The 25,709-nt window shown below is 45.0% G+C and overlaps 1 long non-coding RNA gene across 1 annotated transcript in view; it reads left to right on the forward strand.

The window, feature by feature from the left end:
• The first annotated feature begins 5,803 nt into the window (after positions 1 to 5,803).
• The window catches only part of LOC137423793 (uncharacterized), a 50,830-nt gene continuing 30,924 nt past the window's right edge, over positions 5,804 to 25,709 (forward strand). Inside the window, exons 1-2 of the long non-coding RNA XR_010983787.2 lie at positions 5,804 to 5,856; positions 9,597 to 9,755. This is a non-coding gene — a long non-coding RNA (uncharacterized LOC137423793). The remainder of the gene's footprint in view (positions 5,857 to 9,596; positions 9,756 to 25,709) is intronic.

Below are 25,709 nucleotides of genomic sequence, written 5' to 3' on the forward strand. Positions count from 1 at the left end.
CCTGTAGGCCCCATAGACCCCGTTGGGCTCAAAAATCCCCGTTACACCCTTTAGAGTCGTTAGGCCTCCAATGGCGCTTTTCCACCGCGGTACCGTACCGTACTGTAACCAAAATCCGTGTTTGCGTTTTCCATTGCCAAGCGAACCGTGCCGTACCTAAGTACCCGTGCTAAATTTGGTTCCTGCTATGGATAGATACCAAGCGAGCCGAACCCGGACCTATGGGTGGAGCTAGCAATACTCCAGACCGTTGATTGGTCAATCACAATAGTCACAGAACCGTCACGCTATGTTCAGATCCAACCACCATTTTGTAATACCACGATTCCGGAGAGAAGACAGCGAAAGCATAAGTGATAAGAATCAGAAATAATACGTGGAAAACCTGGAGGAGAGTTCAGTTTGGTGTGCTGCTCAGGTGCAAGCCCTCATCATATCAGTGCTTCTGGCGTCTTTCAGCTCCTTCCCAACCACTTCCTTCTCAAACACGTCCTCTCTCTTTTTGCATTTCGTTAAAAAAACTCATGTTCAGATAAAACCAAAACCCGACAAAGAAGTAAAACACAGCTTCAAGTTCCTCCATAGTGGCGGAGCTCTTTACACTTTAGTGTCGCATGAGAAATGACGTCACCACAGTGGTAGCGGGTTTTTTCGTCACTTCAGATAAATCCTCCTATTTTCACGGTTCTGTTGTGCGATGGAAAACGACACAGGGATTACCGTACCGTACCGAACCGTACCGAACCGTACCGAACCGTACCGAACCGTACCGAACCGTACCGAACCGAACCGTACCGAACCGTACTGTGCAATGGAAAAGCGCCATACGACCCTTTAGATCCTCTTAGACCCTTCCGAACCCCTATGAGCTTTAGACATATTTCTACCCTTTAGACCCTTATAGACCTTTAGATCTTCACACCTTTCAGACGTTTTAATACCATGTAGGGTCTTCAGTTTGAGCCACTGTCATGCCATTAAAATAACACCATGTGTGTTGACTCGTCCCGTCATCCTTCCGCGAGGTCGGCACAATGAGCACCAGCTGACTGTTAATGGGGGGCACTGCATGAGCGGCACAGCCGCGCTTCCAGAAAATGATGCAACCAGCAGCCACAGACTGCATACAAAAGAACAACAACAATGTAGACTCCTTCGACATTTTAAGACGCTTTCGACACTTTAGACCATTTTCGACCCTTTTGACCCATTTTGACCTCTTAAGACATTTAAACTTTTTCAGACCTTTGACCTTTACGCCGTTACAACTCGACCACCAGGATCTTTAATTTAGTACATCCTTCCATTTATTTGCGAAACAGAACAAGTCCTGGTGAGGGTCTGCAATCTCTGATTGATCTTTCTATTTATATAATGTAATTATATATTTTGTTATATCATGATGACATAATTCATTTGTGATATTAAAAAAAAAAAAAAAGTTCCCATAAATACATTCACCCTTTGCGTGGGGTGATCGTGCCCATAAAGAGCAGGTAAGGTATAATGAGCATATTGGGGGGAAGTTGGGTGGGGGGCTATGGGGATTTATTGGTCGCACAGAATAAATCTCAAATCCCATTGGTATTTTAAAGACACGTGACGTTAATAAAAGCGACCGAGCAGTGTCTTTGTGGATCAATGAATAGACCAGGACAATACCTTTGATTGTACATTCATTCATTAATTCAGACACCTTTTCCCATCTCTTCTATGCTGCCATAGGTGGATGTCTCCCTGTCGCGCAGCATGGAATATATCATGCTAGCCCCCCCCCCAATCCCCATTCCCTTCACTCCACCACCCTCCACCCACCCCCCACTGGTGCACACGTCAATTTCCTGCGGCCCGTTGCCACGTGCAACGCTCGCGCTGAGCAATCCCCTCCCACACCCCCAACCCTACACCGCAGCGAAGACTCCACTAACGGCACGCGCCGTGCAAACCCTATGCCCCCACCCTATTATTGCGAGGCACTCAATCACATACTGGGAAAACTCAGCGCTGCCCTTGCTCGAGACCTCAGGGTGCCCCTGAGCGATGACAAGAGCTGCGGCACCCGGGGTGTCTCTACCTTTCTCTAGCCGGAAATACACTGCATGCTATCACCTGTAGACCGATGACCGAGGCTGGTTGGTCTAATGTAGTGACGGGACACTTGTGGTAAAAGTAAAAGGTGATCTGTGGACTTGCTCTTGATAATGGCATTTACTATACCGACCGCTTTCATCTGGAAAACGAGTTCGTCCCACCCTCGATTTTTAGATCACTTGAAGAGGTCTTTGGGCTCCACCGAGGACCACTGAATCCCATCACCATTATAGCCGAGGAACACGCTCCGAATAATCTCTTTGAGTTTGTTCCTCGACCACGTATCAGGAGCACGGGTACCTAGTATGGCGTCCATCACCTACCCAATTATGATGACGGATCCCCCGGATCCCCCTTTACGTTTCAACAAATTTCAAGCTGAGTTTTTCATGTAGAAGCTTTGCTGAGACCTCAGGATTATCATGGTGGGTGCACTTTACCCAGAATTCCATGAGTACCCAGTATGGCGTCCATCACTTACCCAATTATGATGACGGATCCCCCTTTACGTTTCAACAAATTTTAAGCTGAGTTTTTCATGTGGAAGCTTTGCTGAGACCTCAGGATTATCATGGTGGGTGCACTTTACCCAGAATTCCATGGGCGGTGGTGCAAATATCCATGTGACACGTACTTCCGGGTCTCGCAACAGTGAAGGGGTTCACGTTTCACATATACAGCTTTTGGCCTCAGTCTTAGCATAACAAATAATTTTTCCTTAACTTCTTATTTTAGGCTTTAAAGAAAGCCTTTGTCCATTTTGGATCGACTACATTTAGCATAGAATGTGCTGCAAACATCTCCATTGTTCTTGTTTTTATCTGCTGTCTTTGTTCTGGTCTGGCCTCCTCCATTCTCGATCAGGCAAGCCTTGTCCAATTTTGAAAATAAAACAACAAGAAGACGTCATGCAGAGCACGATACTTGCAAAATCCGCCCCCGACCCCCAAGAAAAAAAATTCCATTGATACAGCAAATGGTCCATTTCATCAAGATTAAAATTGATAATCTTGATCAAAGCTCGGGTCAACAGGAAGAAAAGTGACGATTTTTCAGATGAAAAATGATAATTTTGGAAGGTTGACCTGGAGTTGACCTTTGCCCTTTTGACCTCAAAAATAGTTTGTTTCCCTATTTAGTGACTCAATGTGCAAATGCTGTTCAATTTTCAAGTCAATTCTATGAAAATTGAGGATTTTAGAAATATGGCCGATGTTGACCTCAAAAATACTTGGTGGTTGAATTCAGTGACCAATTATGCAAGTCCTCTTCAAATCTCAAGTCAATCGGATGAAAATTGAGGATTTTAGAAATTTGGCCTATGTTGACCTTTTGGCCTATGTTGACCTCAAATATACTTGGTGGTTGAATCCAGTGACCAGATATGCAAGTCCTCTTCAAATTTCAAGTCAATCGGATGAAAATTGAGGATTTTATAAATTTGGCCTATGTTGACCTTTTGGCCTATGTTGACCTCAAGAATACTTGGTGGTTGAATTCAGTGACCAATTATGCAAGTCCTCTTCAAATTTCAATTCAATTGGATGAAAATTGAGGATTTTAGAAATTTGGCCTATGTTGACCATTTGGCCTATGTTGATCTCAAAAATACTTGGTGGTTGAATTCAGTGACTAGATATGCAAGTCGTCTTCAAATGTCAAGTCAATTGGATGAAAATTGAGGATTCTAGAAATTTACCAAAGTTGGTGACCTTTGGCCTATGTTGACCTATTGACCCCAAAAACAACAGGCTTCTTGCTTTTGACCAACTCTACCATTTGGTGAAGTTTCGTGAAGATCGGTTGAAAATTGTGACCTGTAGGCCGGTGATAGACAAACAGACAGACAAACAAACAGACAGACAGAACCACAAACACAACCGACCAATATCTTCGATTTTGCAAGTAATAAATATACCTGGAGGTTCTGAATCATCTGCTCAATGGCGGTAGGAATGGAGAAAGCTAATAGCCGGCGAAGCCGGTGTTGTCAATAAACGCGTACGTCTTATGTCGAAAACCTGATTATGCCTTGGCTTGAGAATTCCGAAGCGCATTGGAGGCCGCCATCTTGCGGATGCGGAAGTATGCATAACAAATTGAAAACGTTCAATAGGAGTTTCTTTCACCCGTCTTTGTTTGATTCACAATCTTATGCACCTCTAATTTATTATTAAAATACTTTAAGACCAACCTCGGGTCGCACGGGCCTGTTTATCTTCAACGAAACGCGTCACCAAACACCGGACCCAATGAGAGTCGAGCATTTGACAAAATATTTCTAAAACCAAATCACGCACTGGAGGCCGCCATCGACCGGATGCGGAAGTTTGCATAAAACAATTGCGAAAAAGTTAAATAGGAGTTTGTTTCACCCGTCTTTCTTTGATTCACAATCTAATGAACCTCTAATTTGTAATTAAAATACGTTAAGACCAACCTCGTTATCTTCAACGAAAATCGTCACCAAACACCAGAACCAATGAGATTCGAGCATTTGGAAAAATATTTTTAAAAAGCTTATTATGCGTTTCGGAGGGTGAAAACGGCGTCAAATATTCTAAAATTGACGAAGAATTATTTTTTAGAAATCTCGAGGCCGTCGGGGATAGTTTTTCAAGGCCAGAAATACGGTATAAGCGGTTTACATATTTAGTTTAGAAATACGGATAGTTTTTCACGGCCGGAAATATTCGGAGTTGAGACGGAATTCACCGAATTAATCACTGCAAGCTAACTTCTTCTGGTGGAGGAAGCCGCAGTGCCCAGAGAGAACCAGCCCTGACAGTGACTGAAGTTAGAAGACGACACACATACTGTGAAAACGTATGTAAAGCCCAGGTAAAATTTCTTAAAATAGGCCTTAAGCTAGCACATCGTATAGTTACTTCCTTAAGCTTCTTGTGACATTTATTGTATGTAGGTATTGGGGAGGACTGTCTGCTCTTCTCTTTTACCAAGTCTTACCAGGTACGATACCTACTACAGTCTACACCTACCTACTACCAATTACCTAACCTACTGATGCCATAGTGATGGGTAAAATAGTGGCAAGAGGCTTTGGCTTCGCCGGCTCATTGCAGCTTTGCAGTCGGTACTAGTAGCCGACGAAGCCGGTGTTGTGAATGAACGCGTATTATGTTGAAAAGCCAGATTTTTCTGGATCCTTTGAGAATTTCGAAGCTTTGACGCACCAAATCGCTGCATGGAGGCCGCCATCTTGCGGATGCGGAAGTATGCGAAAAGGTTCAATAGAGGCTTTGGCTTCGCCGGCTTATTGCGGCTTTGCAGTGGGGTCATATTAAAAAGAAATGGAGATTCATATTCCCAAAGGATTCTGGCCTGGTGCGTTGTCCAACACTTAAAGCGAATCCACGATGCTCTTCATGACGTCATAAAAATGTCTGCACTTGAAAATGGACTCGTACGTAGCAAGAAGCTCACCGCAGCACGATTTGTGAGCATTATATGTACGAGAATGCACGAGAAACTTTGACGCACCAGAAGGTCATTTGGCCCGCCGTGTCCGTGCTACGTAAACACCGCGTTAACCCAATCTACGAGTTTATCGACTTCACTTCACTGTGGGTTTGAGTGAGTAGGGTGTGCGCCTGGGGGTGGAGGAGTGGTAAGGGTGGGGATGGAGAAGTGAAGAGGGAAACAGTGGGACGAGTACAGAGACATTATACATAGAGCGATCGCAAGGGCCTACGAGCGAGATACTCTCAAGAAGCCACAATTGTCGAGGACAAAGAGGACAAAGAGGTGTGTATATACAAAAATAAATAATACATTTATATATTCTCTTCCTCATTACTCATACAGTATTTACATATCGAAGTAAAGGAGGAAAAGAACATTGATATTCAATGGATTATCACGAGTATCTCGTCCCAAGAGCATGTAGATCACCCTGGACGTACAGGTAGAATTAGCAAAGGTATTCTTCAAAACGTATTCGACGCAGACTTTGATCTGTGTTCGTTGCAAAGGGATAGTATGGTAAGCGGAGTGTAAGCTAACTGGTTTATGGTAAAGGAGAGACAGAGGACACCACGGAGAGAGCAGGTGAATTACGGAGCGCAATCCCACTGTGATGTGCTCACTGGAGACGATGTAAATGGCGGACTAGATGAATAAACAATGACATGGGCATGATGTAAGCGAGAAGGTTACTCGGGGAGAAGCAGAAAATAAAGCAGAAATGGCTGACATCCGTATATAATTATGACAGCAATGTGAAAAGGAGGAAAGGGAGATTGCGGCCCAGAGGAAGGTATTAAGTATTCGGATGAGCTCGGAATTGCAAATACATCATTCGGCGGTGAGATGTGTGTTCGCGCGGACCGGAGGGGTAATACCCCGTGTATTTGACTCTTTTAGCAATCGGAAAGCATCCTCCCTCGGCTTGATCATGTGAGCCCGTTTTCTTGCTGCAATCAGCTGTGAGTCATGCTGGCCCCCCCCTGATGGTCTAATGGCGGACTTCGCCCGAGAGTTGGCGGTTGTGAACAAGTTGCGGAATGCCGTCGTGTTCTTGTTCAAGAGTTTTGATCCTTTTGTACCTGGGACTCGTTTGTGACGCTCGGGAAGGTCGCTGTGACCTACATTAGAGGATTCTTTTGATATCGGGCTTTAAGGATGTTGTAGTGGCACGCCGGAACAAAATGGCCTCCACCTTCCTTCTCAGGGACACGCAGGAGCTTCATTGTACACAAATCACGTGCAGGACAAAATCACATGAGTACACATCAGTGCACGGTACATGAATTGCCAGGACTTCAGTAGACAATGAACCAACACTTTTTTTTTTTGGTATACAAGATCGAGGCTCGTGTAAGAGCTAACATGAATCACAAAAAAAAACCAAAAAACCGGACACATAAAACATATATTAAGGGGAGCGGTAGACAAGATGGGGAGAGAGGGGGAAGCACACAAACACAACATCTGAGAGCAGGGACATCGGGAGATCTGTGGGAGGGAGAGGGCTTGGGGGGGGAGGAGGCGTGGGAAGGGGGTAGGGGGATGGGAGAGGTTAAAAAAAAAACACATGGACACTGCAAGGACATCCAGGAAAGAAATCGGAATTTCAAAAAAGTGTATCTGGGGTGACTTAATGGGGGCAGAAAAGATCAAGGTTTTGGATGGGGGAAGATAAGAGATGGTGGTGAACAGCTGTTTTAAAGACCTGGAGGGAAGAGTGGGATTGAAAAGAGTGAGGGAGTTTGTTCCAGAGGCGGGAGAAAAGAGGAATGAAGGAGTGAAGGTGAGCAGAGAGTCTTGATTTTGGCAATTTCACCATATTTGGCACATCTATCTATAATTCCAGTAATCTCTGTGTGTATGTTTGTATGTTTGTATGTTTGTATGTTTGTATGTTTGTATGTTTGTCTGTGACCGCTGTTTCTCGACAACCACGGGTCCGATATACTTGAAACTTGCCAGGTATATTGCTGGGGACCCGAGGATGTGCCTTTTCAAGGTTTCATATTAATCGGACAAGTAGTTACCGAGCTATGGCGATTTCTTTACCAAACTCCGCAAGCCGTTCGCTTTGGACCAAACCATTTCATGTAAATAGAGGGGGGGGGGGGGTTGTCACCGTACTCGCAAGCCGTTCGCTTTGGACCAAACCATTTCATGTAAATAGAGGGGGGGGATTGTCACCGTACTCGCAAGCCGTTCGCTTTGGACCAAACCATTTCATGTAAATAGAGGGGGGGGATTGTCACCGTACTCGCAAGCCGTTCGCTTTGGCTTTGCGAATGGACCAAACCATTTCATGTAAATAGAGGGGGGGGATATAATTTTAGATATATATATAGTACGGGCATGCCCTAGTATATGATTATGGACATTGATAAGGTTTGGTATATATGATGTTTGTACCTGGTTTACCTATGTCATGAGCCAATGGGAGGCTTCCGATGGGATTATTTATTATTTCCAATCCAAGTATGCAGCATACTATCTTGTAGTTCACTAATCGGGAAAATCTCACCGATGTTCATGGGAAACACTTCTGAGGATGGTATATGGGTGATGACGTCATTGTTGTTCAATGCCTAAACTTGAGTTTTAATATAACAGCTTTGGACAATCGTGATGTTTCAAGTATTGAAAGGCAACTTGTGCAATAAGCTCCTGGGATTGTCGAGCACGTTCGCGAATGTAGGATGAGATTTGGTTTATTTATGTATCACCAACTGGAGTGGATATATCACCATCGATGGTGGATGATGGGATGGGATGGGGTTTTGATAGGACGGGAGGGCCCTGGGGCAACAACAACATTGACAACTACAACAACAATAATATTAACAACAACAACAAAAACAACAACAATATTCACAACAGCTACAACAACAACAATATTCACAACAGCTACAACAACAACAACAACAATATTCACAACAACAACAACAACAATATTGACAACAGCTACAACAACAACAACAATATTCACAACAACAACAACAATATTGACAACAGCCACAACAACAACAATATTGACAACAGCTACAACAACAACAATATTCACAACAGCAACAACAACAACAACAATATTGACAACGGCCACAACAACAACAACAACAATATTCACAACAACAACAATAATAATATTGACAACAGCCACAACAACAACAATATTGACCACAGCTACAACAAAAACAATATTGACAACAGCTACAACAACAACAATATTGACAACAGCTACAACAAGAACAACAACATTGACAACAGCTACAACAACAACAACAACAACAATATTGACCACAGCTACAACAACAACAATATTGACAACAGCTACAACAAGAACAACAATATTGACAACAGCAACAACAACATTGACAAAAGCTACAACAACAACGTTGAAAACAGCTACAACAACAACAACAACATTGACAACAACAACATTGATAACAGCTACAAAAATCCTGTGGCGATCGGGATCGAAGCACCGCCCACAATAACTCTGTGACGTCATCCAGCATGGTAAACACTTGGTGAAGAGTTTACTTTGGACCGGACCGAATGGAATGAAATAAGTTGTAAGTCAATTTAGATTCCGTATTTCAAATTGTAAGACATTGTTAATGATGCTTCTGAAGTTTGGTGACGATGCGCGAAGCGGTGAGAGAGGAGATCTGAAACATGACAGACAAAAGGGCAGACACCGTCCTTCAATTCAAAAATAGACACAACTGACGTCATGTTTTGCATCATTATGTCGTCTCTGGTACTCAAAACCAAAAGGAAATTACAGTATCTTGATGGCCAAACCAATTAGGAATTACTGATTAGTGACGTCACTCAATTAATCACACCCCGTGACTGTAAACCACCCTCCTGGTACCGTGAAGTTTGCCTGCAGATTCCCTTGTGTACATTAAAAATGTCGCCTTATTTTACAAGGAAAACAACATGTACCGTTTGATATTATATATTACACTGCACCATCCTTGCGACTGATCTTCTTCTTCTTTCTCATGCAACACAAGGCAGCAGCGCAGCACCACCGACTGAGGGCGCGGCTGTGCCACTGATCTGCAGCACCCTCTGCTGGTTCGGGCAGGAATTTGTAACTTGTTCAGAGTGCCGGTGATAACTCGCCGACTCTTCGTGAGGGACACCGTGGCGCTCTTTAACGTCCATCAGAGGTACGTCACACACATTGATGATTCACCCTACCTGTGAAACCACCAGGATGGCGATTTACGGCTGTGTCGGGATTCAAACCCAAGTTGAACAGCTCAGAGTCGAGTGTGATTGGATCTGAATGTCTGATCAAAATTGTGATTGCAATGAATCTTTATTTAAATTAACAAGCCTCGTCTGTATAATAATGACGTCACAGAGTGGCTCATGACCAACAATGGACTTCATTGTGAGACCTTCGCAGAAAATCTTCATTGGGGGTTTGGGGTGAAGGTGAAGGAAGATGCATACAAATAAAACCCTGAAAACTGTGCGGCCTTTGCCTACACGAGGCAGTGCAAGCCCCGCCAACAGTCCCTCCAACCATTTTCCATCCCCAACAACCCGCTCCCCCTGTCCACATCACACATCGAAAGCCTTGAACAAAGGCCCCTTGAGATAAGCGATTCCACCCGCAGCTCCCCAGGCACCAACCATTGTCGCTTCCGTTATAATAATTGATGCTGCATCTGCTTGAAGCCACCCAAATTGAAAGGTCGTTGCCCCCAATCTACTTAAGGATGTCCTTTTTCGTTGTGGATTTTCATTGAATCGTGGAAGCTGTTAGGGGGATGTGACCTGGAAACTGTTAGGGGGATGTGACCTGGAGACTGTTAGGGGGATGTGACCTGGAGACTGTTAGGGGGATGTGACCTGGAGACTGTTAGGGGGATGTGACCTGGAGACTGTTAGGGAGATGTGACCTGGAGACTGTTAGGGGGATGTGACCTGGAGACTGTTAGGGGGATGTAACCTGGAGACTGTTAGGGGGATGTGACCTGGAGACTGTTAGGGGGATGTGACCTGGAGACTGTTAGGGGGATGTAACCTGGAGACTGTTAGGGGGATGTGACCTGGAGACTGTTAGGGGGATGTGACCTGGAGACTGTTAGGGGGATGTGACCTGGAGACTGTTAGGGGGATGTAACCTGGAGACTGTTAGGGGGATGTGACCTGGAAACTGTTAGGGGGATGTGACCTGGAGACTGTTAGGGGGATGTGACCTGGAGACTGTTAGGGGGATGTAACCTGGAGACTGTTAGGGGGATGTGACCTGGAAACTGTTAGGGGGATGTGACCTGGAGACTGTTAGGGGGATGTGACCTGGAGACTGTTAGGGGGATCTGACCTGGAGACTGTTAGTGGGATGTCACCTTGAGACTGTTAGGGGGATGTGACCTGGAGACTGTTAGCGGGATGTGACCTGGAAACTGTTAGCGGCATGGGACCTTCAGACTGTTATGAGGATGTGACCTGGAGACTGTTCGGGGGATGTGACCTGGAGACTGTTTGGGCGATGTGACCTGGAGACTGTTAGGGGGATGTGACCTGGAGACTGTTAGGGGGATGTGACCTGGAGACTGTTAGGGAGATGTGACCTGGAGACTGTTAGGGGGATGTGACCTGGAGACTGTTAGGGGGATGTAACCTGGAGACTGTTAGGGGGATGTGACCTGGAGACTGTTAGGGGGATGTGACCTGGAGACTGTTAGGGGGATGTAACCTGGAGACTGTTAGGGGGATGTGACCTGGAGACTGTTAGGGGGATGTGACCTGGAGACTGTTAGGGGGATGTGACCTGGAGACTGTTAGGGGGATGTAACCTGGAGACTGTTAGGGGGATGTGACCTGGAAACTGTTAGGGGGATGTGACCTGGAGACTGTTAGGGGGATGTGACCTGGAGACTGTTAGGGGGATGTAACCTGGAGACTGTTAGGGGGATGTGACCTGGAAACTGTTAGGGGGATGTGACCTGGAGACTGTTAGGGGGATGTGACCTGGAGACTGTTAGGGGGATCTGACCTGGAGACTGTTAGTGGGATGTCACCTTGAGACTGTTAGGGGGATGTGACCTGGAGACTGTTAGCGGGATGTGACCTGGAAACTGTTAGCGGCATGGGACCTTCAGACTGTTATGAGGATGTGACCTGGAGACTGTTCGGGGGATGTGACCTGGAGACTGTTTGGGCGATGTGACCTGGAGACTGTTAGGGGGATGTGACCTGGAGACTGTTAGGGGGATGTGACCTGGAGACTGTTAGGGGGATGTGACCTGGAAACTGTTAGGGGGATGTGACCTGGAGACCGTTAGGGGGATTTGACCTGGAGACTGTTAGGGGGATGTGACCTGGAGACTGTTAGGGGGATGTTACCTGGAGACTGTTAGGGGGATGTGACCTGGAGACTGTTAGCGGCATGGGACCTGGAGACTGTTATGAGGATGTGACCTGGAGACTGTTCGGGGGATGTGACCTGGAGACTGTTTGGGCGATGTGACCTGGAGACTGTTAGGGGAATGTGACCTGGAGACTGTTAGGGGGATGTGACCTGGAGACTGTTAGGGGGATGTGACCTGGAGAGTGTTAGGGGGATGTCACCTGGAGACTGTTAGGCGGATGTGACCTGGAGAGTGTTAGGGGGATGTGAACTGGAGACTGTTAGGGGGATGTGACCTGGAGACTGTTAAGGGGATGTGACCTGGAGACTGTTAGGGGGATGTGACCTGGAAACTGTTAGGGGTATGTGACCTGGAGACTGTTAGGGGGATGTGACCTGGAGACTGTTAGGGGGATGTGACCTGGAGACTGTTAGGGGGATGTGACCTGAGGACTGTTAAGGGATGTGACCTGGAGATTGTTAAGGGATGTGACCTGGAGACTGTTAGGGGGATGTGACCTGGGGACTGTCAGGGTCTGTGACCTGGGGACTGTTGAGGGATGTGACCTGTGGACTGTTATGGTCTGTGACCTGAGGACTGTTAAGGGATGTGACCTGGAGATTGTTAAGGGATGTGACCTGGAGACTGTTAGCGGGATGTGACCTGGGGACTCTTAGGGTCTGTGACCTGAGCACTGTTAGGGTCTGTGACCTGGGGACTGTTGGGGGATGTGACCTGTGGACTGTTACGGTCTGTGACCTGTGGACTGTTAGAGTCTGTGACCTGTGGACTGTTAGAGTCTGTGACCTGGGGACTGTTAGGATCTGTGACTTGGGGCCTGTTAGGATCTGTGACCTGGGGACTGTTAGGATCTGTGTCCTGAGGACTGTTAGGATCTGTGTCCTGAGGACTGTTAAGGGATGTGACCTGGGGACTGTTATGGGGATGTGACCTGGGGACTGTTAAGGTCTGTGACCTGGGGACTGTTAAGGTCTGTGACCTGGGGACTGTTCAGGTCTGTGACCTGGGGACTGTTAAGGGATGTGACCTGGAGACTGTTAGGGGGATGTGACCTGGAGACTGTTAGGGGGATGTGACCTGGAGACTGTTAGGGGGATGTGACCTGGAGACTGTTAGGGGGATGTGACCTGGAGACTGTTAGGGGGATGTGACCTGGAGATTGTTAAGGGATGTGACCTGGAGACTGTTAGGGGGATGTGACCTGGGGACTGTCAGGGTCTGTGACCTGGGGACTGTTGAGGGATGTGACCTGTGGACTGTTATGGTCTGTGACCTGAGGACTGTTAAGGGATGTGACCTGGAGATTGTTAAGGGATGTGACCTGGGGACTCTTAGGGTCTGTGACCTGAGCACTGTTAGGGTCTGTGACCTGGGGACTGTTGGGGGATGTGACCTGTGGACTGTTACGGTCTGTGACCTGTGGACTGTTAGAGTCTGTGACCTGTGCACTGTTAGAGTCTGTGACCTGGGGACTGTTAGGATCTGTGACCTGGGGCCTGTTAGGATCTGTGACCTGGGGACTGTTAGGATCTGTGTCCTGAGGACTGTTAGGATCTGTGTCCTGAGGACTGTTAAGGGATGTGACCTGGGGACTGTTATGGGGATGTGACCTGGGGACTGTTAAGGTCTGTGACCTGGGGACTGTTCAGGTCTGTGACCTGGGGACTGTTAAGGGATGTGACCTGGGGACTGTGAAGGGATGTGACCTGGGGACTGTTAAGGGATGTGACCTGGGGACTGTGAAGGGATGTGACCTGGGGACTGTTAAAGGATGTGACCTGGGGACTATTAGTGTCTGTCACTTTTCGACTGTTAGGGCATGTGACCTGGGGACTTGGGGTGTTGGTTTGGGTGGAAACAATTCAAGCTCCCGCAATGGGAAATACAAAGTCTCATGGTAGTTCAGATTTTGAGTCGAGGTATAATAGGCCCAAACACCTCACATCGAGCACTCACACCTTCCCACGAACCCTCACTCTTAGTGGCATATCGCTGTCACGTGATCATGGAGGAGGCCAATCCACTTGGGACAATAAAGAATTTCCCTGGATATGGGACAATAAAGATTATTATTATTATTAGAAGACAGGAGTAATGCAATACGTCCTAAGCATCCCAAGAGCAGCCGACACCGTCGTTATTAGAACCGCTGACGTTGTGCAACGTTGGTCCATTGGGGTCAAATGACGCATCACCGGGTCGCACACCACCAGGAGACACCGTATGGAAGATGCGAAAAGTGGTTACAATGAGATAGATCTAAGCCTTGGAATGCTGTATAACCATTTTCATTCCTTTTGTATTCAATCAGGTGGGAGCAAAGTCTCACCAAAGGCTGTTGGATGGGGCACACCTCTTCAATGGAAACAGCTCCCTTCATCCGATGGGAACTCTCCTCCTTTTTCCCATCGACAATCTGAAGGCGTTTGCAAGTCGAGAGTGGCAGCTCATGGCGGGCAAGAGGGTGTTTCATTGCGTGACGTTTTTCCAGGCCTTCCAAACGCATCCGGCGATGACAAATTGCTCCTGTGACATCACGCCCCTCATTTGCATAAATCAAAGGCTCCAGATGGTGAATTCCCACTCACAATGAGCGACGCACTGAGGGAAAAGCCGAATCGATATTCCATCTTCGCCTTTTTGTGAATGGATTTTCTTCCAGGCTGAAGGTCCGATTGAACGCGTCGTTGCGAGATTTGATTCGTAATAGGGAACGACGTTTTATTCTGTCTGTGGAAGCCGATAACACCTGTCTGCGATACTGGCGAGACGGGATCAAAAAGGATACCTTTGGTGCTCTCATTTCTTAGTGAATTAGGTACTTGTGCGCGATGTTTGTGATCACCAAGTGGTATGTATGTATGTCCCCTCAAACGTACACCAATCAGAGCTGCGAATCTGGTCACATGACAGGGTGATGTGATTACGTCTTACGTCATTACGGCGTACGGCAGCTGACTCGCCACACTCCGCCATTTTGATTCAAATTTCGTTCAGGCCGAACATATAGTCCAACCTGTCATATATCACAATCGCCATGCTCTACCTTAACGTTTTTCATTCAGTGTGAAACACAAACAAACCGATTGTTAAAAAGACCATGAAATATCGAAAGCATCGGCGTTAGTCTCTTCCAGCAATACGATACGTGTAGGCCTTAGGCTTTATGACTCACCCTCCGCTTCGGACAAATTAAGCCCAGGTTTCTTCATACAGTGGTATCGTTTTCATAATAATAATAATATTATAGTAAATATAACCATAACACATGAATCCAAATGTCGTGAATGGAAAGTTGATGGATTGAAGCGGTGTAACCGCGGAAGTAAGGAATTCACCTCGGTTTTTCAAAAATAATATATTTTTTACAGACTTGGCATTTAATATGGAATATTTTTTTTGTGGGGGTGAACTTACTTTTCAAGATGACTTAGAACCAAAAGTTCATTGGAATTATGTTGAAATTATTCGAGATTTTGTTAATGTGACCTTTAAAAGAAACAAAAACCACATTTGACATTTCGAAGCAAATAAATTGATCCTTGAAAGTGATGTAAACTGATATCGAACTCAATTCATGGACAGTACTGTCTTAAACTTCTGTGCGTTTTCCAGAAGTATCTCTTTATTTTGCACATTAGCCAAAAAATTTTTTTACAAAAACAAAAGTTAAATTACGACTGGGATTACGGACAGTAAAATTACAGTTCAGTACTTCGTGTAACCCCCACGAGCATTCAGGAGAGCACGTACACGTTGAGGCATGCTGTTCACGAGATTTGCCAAGGTTTGGACAGGAATCGCTTGCCATGCAGTTACAATAGCCTGCTGCAATTCACGCACAGAGGCAGGCTGCTGGTCCAAGTTGTCGATTTGACGCGTTTATTCTGCCCACAAGTTCTCTATCGGATTCATATCCGGGGACATGGCAGGCCACTCCATATGCTCTACACCACGGTCAGCAAGAAATTGTTGGATCATGCGAGCACGATGAGGCCGTGCATTGTCATCTTGGAAGACAAAGTTTCCTCGAAAGGCTGCACGATCAAATGGAAGCAATGTTTCTTCCAGAATGGCCTTGTGCTTGAACTGGTTCAGGTTTCTATTCAGAACAACCAGGTCAGTTTTGCCCCCTGCATGAAAAGCAGCCCAGACGGTCACCCCACCACCTCCAGCTTGGACTCTTGGCACTATACAATCTTCGTTGTAGGCTTCATGCACTTGTCTGCACACTCGGACGCGGCCATCTTGACGATAAACCAGAAATCTAGACTCGTCACTGAAGATCACGTGATTCCAGTGTCCTAGCTGCCATTGGCGGTGCTCTCTGGCCCACTGCAATCGGCGCTGGCGGTGTTGTCTGGTCAGACGTGGCTTTCTCAGGGGATGCCTGGCACGATAGCCTGCTTGAACCAGTCATTGGTTGACTAGCCTTCTGGATACAGGCACATTTGTCAGTTGCTGCCACTCAGCCCTAAGCCGATTCGCTGACTTGGAACGGCCATTGCGGACTAACAGGTGCAGCTGGCGATCATCCCTCCTTGTGGTTCTGCGGGGACGTCCTGGCCTCGGTATTGGAGTAGGGACACCCCTCTGAGCATTTCGTTTCAGGATATTTGACACCTGACCTTGAGTGATGCCATACTGCCAAGCAATAGCATGCTGTTTCATGCTGGAATTTCATAAAGCCACCACTAAATGACAAACAGCATTGTCGAGTTGACGGACCATCTCCAGGGGAAGCGGCAATAACTTTTGTAGATGTGCAGCAGTTGTTTTCGACTAATACAGAACGCAACAACCCTTATATACCCGATTGTGAAGCCAATCGTCAAATGTACCTGTCTGTACATTTTGTCATGCCACCTGTGATATAATCCTGTTATTGACTTCTTGCTGCGACAGACAATCAGTGACATGGTTCTTTTAACAAAGAAATCACCGAAGGGTAAAAGAAACTCACCAGATTGATATACCGAGTTCAGAAAGTAAACCCAAGTCAAGAAAAAAATAATATTCCATATTAAATGCCAAGTCTGTATCATAATAACGTAACATTATTATTATTATAGTAAATCTAATCGTAACACTAATCCCTTTGTAGTGACTGCAAACGTACTGGAGTTTAAATATATATCTTATATATATTAAAGTAGCGGCAGTTTTGTGTCCGGCCGTCATGCTACGTCATGACGTATATGATGTCATTGACTCATTACGGTGTAAACACCTGCTCACTGCAGGAGCGGCAGGAAGGGTCATTCCTCTTTGGGGTATATAGATTACATTAGATCTATGATCAGGTCTCAAAAGCATTGGGTGTGTGTTCATTTACCAAGTTTCTTGCGGAGAGATCACCACGTGGTTTAAGCATTCGAGCAAGCACTCCATTCAAAACTGTTAAGGAATGGCTGGCTTGGCAAGCGCTAGCTAGTTGCTTGGTAAATGAGCACATCTTCAACCTTTGTGGGGTATATAGATTACAGTAGATCTTCCCTCAGTTCTGTAAGTAAAACTTACCTCACGGATGTCGGGATTCCTCCAAATTTCTTTGTTTAATGTTATCAACAGCATTAGCGACTGTTTGAAAAGCTAATCATACGTGTTTGTGGTTTATAATATTTTACAAGCCCGGCTACACGCTATTAGACTTTTGGTCTTGTTTGTATACAAAGTCGAGGCTCATGGAGGAACTAGAAAAGAGAATGCATCAGGCCGTAACAGAACAAGAAGTAGAGTGGAGAGAGGGGTGAAACACACCAGCAGCAGCGTTGAGGGACAAAATAGAGGGAGACATCGACAAATAAGGGAAGTAGGGAAGAATGAAGGGTAGGAGAGGACGCACGTGGTCCACAATCTGGATACACAAGGAAACTTTCAGGAATGAAAGACTGGAAATTTGAAAAGAGGTGGGTTTGGGGAGAGTTAATGGGGGTATAAAATATCATGGTTTTGGATGGAGGTGGTGAGATGGTGATGAAGAGCCCTCTTGAAAACCTGGAGGGGAGTATGAGATTGAAGAGGATGTGGAGGTTGATTCCACATTAGCGAAAAAAGAGGAACGAATGAGTGGAGGTGAGTAATAATCCTGGATTTCGGTAGTTTCATCACAAGGGGGTTAATGGTGGACCATGTGAGCCCTGCAGAAACCTTGGGGGACAAAGTACAGAGAGGGCAGAAGGTGCAAGACCAGAAAGGAGATGGTAGAGGACAAAGAAACCACCTACCTGTTTGCGATGGTGAAGTGATAGACGCACAGACTCAGCTTCAGCTGTGATCTCCTAGACTCCAATGATCTTGAAAGCCTTGGTTTCCATGGCATTAAGCTGAGCAAGATGTGAGGCAGGAGTACCAGCCCAGAAAGGAGAGCAGTACTCCATGAAGCTGTGGCTGAAAGCTTTGTAGGTGTGGAGGAGTTCAGGTGTGCCAAAGAAGTATGACGGAGGATGCCCAGTTGGCGGCTGGCTTTGGAGGCCAACTTTGAAGTGTTGTAGGGAAAATGTTCTGAAGATTATGGATTATGGGGGAAACTGGGGTCCATTGGGGTATGTACTCCGGGGCTGCTGCTATTCTTGGCCTACCATATTAAGTACCAACAAGTCGATTATAGCACTAATTGCCAACGCATTAGCACTTGCATCGTTATGACACAGGTGCCACTGTGTTGGGACTTCATACCATTGGCCAATAATATATAACTATCCTCAACCTGGAGGATTGGAGGGGATGTTCCAATGGATGGAGCCAATGTTCCAATTCACCCCAGTGTTCCCGACGTTAAACACACAGGTGTGTATTTCCAGGACAGTCGGGGGAATCGGCCGATTATAAACTGCTTGCGGAGACCAGATATTGTGATTGTGAGATTGTTAAGTTGGGGCTTATTTATTATATTATATAAAATTTACTAACCCTAACCCATATGGCTTCATGTATATAAATATATAACTGTATATAATTACAAATACCTCCTTCCTGGTTTTAAATGCGCTCTAAAAATCAACTATGAATGGGCACGGCCGATGCTGGTACACATTGCTCATGGGACCACTCTGGGAAGAGCTCATGGCAATGCATTTTGGGAAATCGTGCCACTTTCACGACAATGATGCCAGATCTAAACGACTACAGGGAGAGAGTAATGGAGCTGAGCCGATCCCTCGTCGCCTTCCATGCGGCTCACATTAGCAGCTCTGGGCTCCGGCGTGACGTCACAATTGCTGACGTCAACGACGAACCACATCTTGCTGGAAGAGGAAGAAAAACAATGGAGGGGTTTATAATTGACTAATTCCACTGAGGTCTCCTCAATCCACGGTATAAACCTTCATCTCGACTAAACGTGCAGATCGTCATGGCCTTGTCGAAACACATGGTCAGATTTATGATTTCATATTCAAGGTAAAATTATGGGAGAGTAAAACGTAGAGAGATGTATTCGTGGAGCCTTGAGCATGGTAAACATATTCAATAGGACGATAATTCATTCACTTCGTATTCAGCCTTTGACTGCTGGTTGCATCATTTCTGGGAGCACGGCTGCGCCTCTGATGCAGTGCCCCCTGTAGGATAGAGCAGGAACTTGTAATTTCGCCAGAGTGCCGGCGATAACTCGCCTAATCTTCGCAAAGGACACAGTTGGATCTTTAACATCCACCAATGAATGCCGGAAGAAAGGACAACCAGGTGAATGTCCAGTTTAACGTCCATCCGAGGGATGGTAGACACGTTCATGAATCACCCCACCTGTGAAGCACCAGGATGGCAGTTTATAGTTGGGTAAGAATTCAAACTCAGGCCAGTGAGTGTGCGGACCTCTAGGCCATCATGACTGCCCATGAGGACAATGACGGTGGTAGGGGGACAACTAGAATATTTCCCCCAAAAAAGGGGGGGGGGGGAATTGCACTGTTGCCTGTCAAGTACCGGAAATCATTATAAATGAAAACACCTGTGGGGCAGCAGGTGTATTTGTAGACATTAAACTCTGTACTCTGGCCAAGGGGGAGGCCCAGGCTCCCCCAGGGCATCCCCAATCCCTTGGTTGCACCCCTGATGGTTAGAGTAAACTATCGATCATTTGCTGCGGTACCGTCACACACATCCGGTTACCTGCACATGCAGAGCTCCACGAGTTAAATATGACATGCCCTCCAGGGGATGCTAATCCAACACTGGAATACCTGCAACACCTTCAATATCCCAGGGCTATAGAAATATCATGGCAGCAGGAACCAAGGGCAATCATCGAAAAGGAGTATGTGATGCTCACGAACCACCTGAACATCCCATCTCGCGTAAACACTGGAGAAGGCAAGGCCTGGCAGGTAATCAAGAATAACATACCCAGTGACTCTGGCCTAAGAAAGGCGAAAATTAGAAAAATGTCCAAGTGCCACGACCTGAAAAACGATGCGAGAGAACCTGAAATCTGTGACGTTGCAGACATTGTGCTGGCGGTAGTTGGTCCGACTGGAGTGATAATTCAGAAACACACATGGATTCTGGAAGTGATATCAGGAAGTATTACAACAAACGAACTACAATTGCAGGTTTTCCAGGGTTCAGTGGCAATCCTTAAAATAAAGAGCTCTTGGATCAAAGATAAGGGAACAGAACATGCTCCAGGTCTAGGAGATCAAAACACCACAACCTGGTCCTCGTAACGTGATCCTAATAAAATTAAAATGGATACTTTGGACCCTGGTGGTCTACATTTCTACCTTATGACACCTACAGAAGAGGATTACAACCAACAAGTCAAAACAAAGTCTGTTCTGTGTGCATTGAGGTGTGTAGGTGAATGGCAGCAGTAATAGCTATAATTCCTCCAGGAGTATGGATAAATGTCCAAGTGATGAAATACATTGATTGTTGCTCAGACACAGACACGATCGAGTATTTGTAGATGTAAAATGCTGAATTGATCACTTTATACCTGATCCTTACGATGGAAGTATTGTGAAGAGGTGTTGGGACAATGTTGTCATACCTTTACCTACAGACACCTCCATTCTTTGATTGTATCTTTGGAATGTCTTCTCCTTGTTTTGCGGGCATTGATCCTGGGAGAACTGGCACAGCCCTGTTGGACAAACATTGGGCTTGGGTTGGCATCGTCGTGGTTGGTCATACGTAAGTTGGCTTTCAGATGTGAAGACTCGGTTGTCCTTGTGGATGACGATGACACTCGGTCAATGGCGGGTGCTAGTCAGTCGGTGTCGACCCAGCATTGGCTTTCCAAATTGACACAATAGAAGAATAGACCTCGTTGGGCTAAAGGTGCAATGTAGCTGAGATAGGTGGGACGTGGTTTGCACAAAATCAGGATAGCTGATACCTTCCTATCTCTTATCTATCAGTTGAATCCATATTATTACTTCTTAAACGGTCCCAAATTATTCCTGACCTTCTAAAAGGGTCTGCTGGGGAAATTCTTTGCATCAAGTTTCCATGAACGGGCTGGCCAGGACTTGTCATCAACTGAAGGTGGAAGGAAGTTGTAATTTGTTCCGGAAATAACTCGCCTACTCTTGGCAAAACGCACCGTGGGATATTTAACGTCCATCAGCGATCAGTGCTGGCAGTCAGATCCTACAGCTTGGCGTCCCTCTGATGGATGGTGTGCACCTCGATGCTTCACCTGTCATGCAAAACACCAGGATGACAGTTTATAGCTGGGTTGGGATTGAAACCCAGGCTAGATAGCTCAGAGCACACACACGTCTAGGGTCTAGGCTATCCTACCAACCACATATCTCTAGGGTCTAGGCTATCCTACCAACCACATATCTCTAGGGTCTAGGCTATCCTACCAACCACATATCTCTAGGGTCTAGGCTATCCTACCAACCACACATCTCTAGGGTCTAGGCTATCCTACCAACCACATATCTCTAGGGTCTAGGCTATCCTACCAACCACATATCTCTAGGGTCTAGGCTATCCTACCAACCACACATCTCTAGGGTCTAGGCTATCCTACCAACCACATATCTCTAGGGTCTAGGCTATCCTACCAACCACATATCTCTCTGGTCTAGGCTATCCAACCAACAACATATCTATAGGGTCTAGGCTATCCTACCAACCACACACATCTAGGGTCAAGGCTATCCTACCAACCACACACCTCGAGGGTCTCGCCTATCCTACCAACCACATATCTCTAGGGTCTAGGCTATCCTACCAACCACATATCTCTCGGGTCTAGGCTATCCAAGCAACAACATATCTATAGGGTCTAGGCTATCCTACCAACCACACACCTCTAGGGTCTAGGCTATCCTACCAACCACATATCTCTCAGGTATAGGCTATCCTACCAACCACATATCTCTAGGGTCTAGGCTATCCTACCAACCACATATCTCTCGGGTCTAGGCTATCCAAGCAACAACATATCTATAGGGTCTAGGCTATCCTACCAACCACATATCTCTAGGGTCTAGGCTATCCTACCAACCACATATCTCTAGGGTCTAGGCTATCCTACCAACCACATATCTCTAGGGTCTAGGCTATCCTACCAACCACATATCTCTAGGGTCTAGGCTATCCTACCAACCACATATCTCTAGGGTCTAGGCTATCCTACCAACCACATATCTCTAGGGTCTAGGCTATCCTACCAACCACACACCTCTAGGGTCTAGCCTATCCTACCAACCACATATCTCTCGGGTTTAGGCTATCCGACCAACCACATATCTCTCGGGTCTCGGCTATCCTACCAACCACATATCTCTCGGGTCTAGGCTATCCTACCAACCACATATCTCTAGGGTCTAGGCTATCCTACCAACCACACACCTCTAGGGTCTAGCCTATCCTACCAACCACATATCTCTAGGGTCTAGGCTATCCTACCAACCACATATCTCTAGGGTCTAGGCTATCCTACCAACCACATATCTCTAGGGTCTAGGCTATCCTACCAACCACATATCTCTAGGGTCTAGGCTATCCTACCAACCACATATCTCTAGGGTCTAGGCTATCCTACCAACCACATATCTCTCGGGTCTAGGCTATCCTACCAACCACATATCTCTAGGGTCTAGGCTATCCTACCAACCACATATCTCTGGGGTCTAGGCTATCCTACCAACCACATATCTCTCGGGTCTAGGCTATCCTACCAACCACATATCTCTGGGGTCTAGGCTATCCTACCAACCACATACCGATGATCAAATAATATATTGAAAAGAATCAGCTCCTTTTTTTTCCACTCTCTTTGTGAATATTGTTATGAGCAATAAAAGAGACATCATGGAGAATTTGCTGCATTCTGTGGAAGTCTATAAAGTGTTTATTATCGTTTTAAGGGATGTATGTATTGCTATCGGATTCATCGTGGCTGGTCCTGTTTCGTTATTCCTATCTCTCACTTATTTTCCCCCAAAAACCAAACAAAAGCCCCAGAGTGAAGATCCGACATCAACCCTGGGAATTGTGTCAACAAAGAAGTAAGAATTGTTTTCTATATTCTATATATATGGGAAAACTGCACCACGTTAGGGACCTGCGATCTAGCAGCTATTTGTGGTCCATGATCTTAAGTGTAAACTAGACGCTTGCGATCGGAGATCGCTGATGGTTCCCAGTGTGGCCAACTCGTAATATCAGCCAATTGGTAGCATTTGAAATTCTGCCTCGTAATGAAAAATAATAATAATAATAATAATGTAAAAAGAAAATAATTGATAATTGGAAAAATTAACTAATTGGAAAAAAAAAAAAAAAAAATGAAATAAAAAATTGAAAAACATAATAATTTAAAAATTGACTAGAACGGCACTCGGGAGAGCGCACACCTCTACCAAGCTGAAGTTTGTTTTGTATCCCACTGATAGGCCGGATCTGGATTCGGACCTGAACCAAAATATAATCGGCTCGTTATTGTCACTAAACCAACTCATCCACCAAGTTTAGTCATAACTCGTCCATAACCTGTTTTTGAATATCATGTTTTATCATGATATTATTATCAATATATTATCAATAAATTTATTTAATTTAATTTTAATAATTTAATTATTAATTAATAATTTTAATTTATTTAATTATTTTTATTTAATTAAATAAATTTAATAATTTTAATTATTAATTAATTATTAATTAATTAATAATTTAATTTAATATTAATAAATCAATATATTATCAATTGATAAATTATCAATATTATCAATATCATGAATATCGCTTTTCGCCCTATCTCTCACAATGGTGAAGAATCATTTAAAATTAAATAACTCTCGTATCCGAATCCATATTCAGATCCTCACCAAAATCGAATCTATTTGTCCTAGTCACACACAAAACCTGTCCACCAAGTTTTGTCCAAATCCGTCCATAACTTTTTGAGATATCCTGCTATGTATCGGTTTTGGCCCTATCTAAGATATCTCCCAATGGGAAAGAATCACTTTAAAAATTCTACTAGCCGGATCCGAATCCGGATCTTCAGCAACATCTAATCATTTAGTCGTTGTCACATACACTACCTCTCCGCCAAGTTTTGTCCAAATCCGCCCACAACTTTTTGAGATATCTTGTTCACAAACAGACAGACAGACAGGGGTGAAAACATCACCTCCATCCACCTTCGGTGGCGGAGGTAAATATTTGAACACTTAACAATTGAAAAGTGGAATAGTTGGAAATTGAAAAAGGAATTGAAAATTGGGGGAGAAAAAGTTGTGTTATTATAAAAAATTGTTATTGGGAAAATTTTTAAAAATTGTTTAAAAACAAAATTTGATAATTAAATAATTAAATTAAAAAAATGAAATAATGGAAAAATTATTCTTCAAAAAGCGGGACACCTTAGACTCCAAGATGAAACACTCAATGCCTCCCTCTGGGAACCATAATAATGTAATCCTGCACCCAGTGTCGCAGTGCACCCCATTTTCCCCCTACTATTCTCGACTAAATGCTGGTACTGATTCGGTACTCTTCGGTGCTGGTTCAATGGAATTCTTGTCCTTGCATGATATCGATATCCTATTATTCTTTTCTCCTGCCATCACGCAATAACCCGTATACTATTGAGGAATTCTGCTGTTTAAATAGTACGCCAACACATCCTAAAAAAATTTTAAACCCACAATAATTCAGTCCATGCGAGCGCACTTGGATAAAAACTGTCTTAGCACAAAATAGGAGACTACTTAGACGTTCGGTTTGGTGATGCGGACATGGACAGCTGCCTTGGGATGCCTGAAAATGGAATAACTCAATGTCCCATGTCTCTCTATTATTAAACGTGTCTCGAAGGATGGTTTCCATGTGTAAAGTCTATACCTAACGAGTGGCAATGCCAGGAGACAACAGAGTGAAGGGCACAGAAAAGTCAAAATGCTTTGCCACATTCAAATGAAATCATGTTGGTGACCTTGAAAACATAATAAATTATTAATCGTAACCGATTGTTCATGGACAGCTTCATGAGGCTAGTATTGTCCAGAAGATTCCACATCGGTATACCTCTGATCACCTTGCATCGTTGTCCTTGTATAAAACTTCATTTTAGGATGTCTATACTATAAAAACAAGACCGATGGTCTAACAACTCGGCCTAGTCGGGCTTGTTTGATACTTTAGTTGAAGAGGACTGCATGACCTGGGTGGAGATACCAGTTAGCAAATAATGTAAGTATTAAATTTCAATAATGTAAGTATTAAATCTATAAGCTGTCGGACACCATGGAAATGAAGAGATTGCATTGA

Source organism: Myxine glutinosa, chromosome 3 (genome assembly GCF_964187855.1).
Source record: "Myxine glutinosa chromosome 3, kmMyxGlut1.1, whole genome shotgun sequence".
Taxonomy (NCBI): Eukaryota; Metazoa; Chordata; class Myxini; order Myxiniformes; family Myxinidae; genus Myxine; species Myxine glutinosa.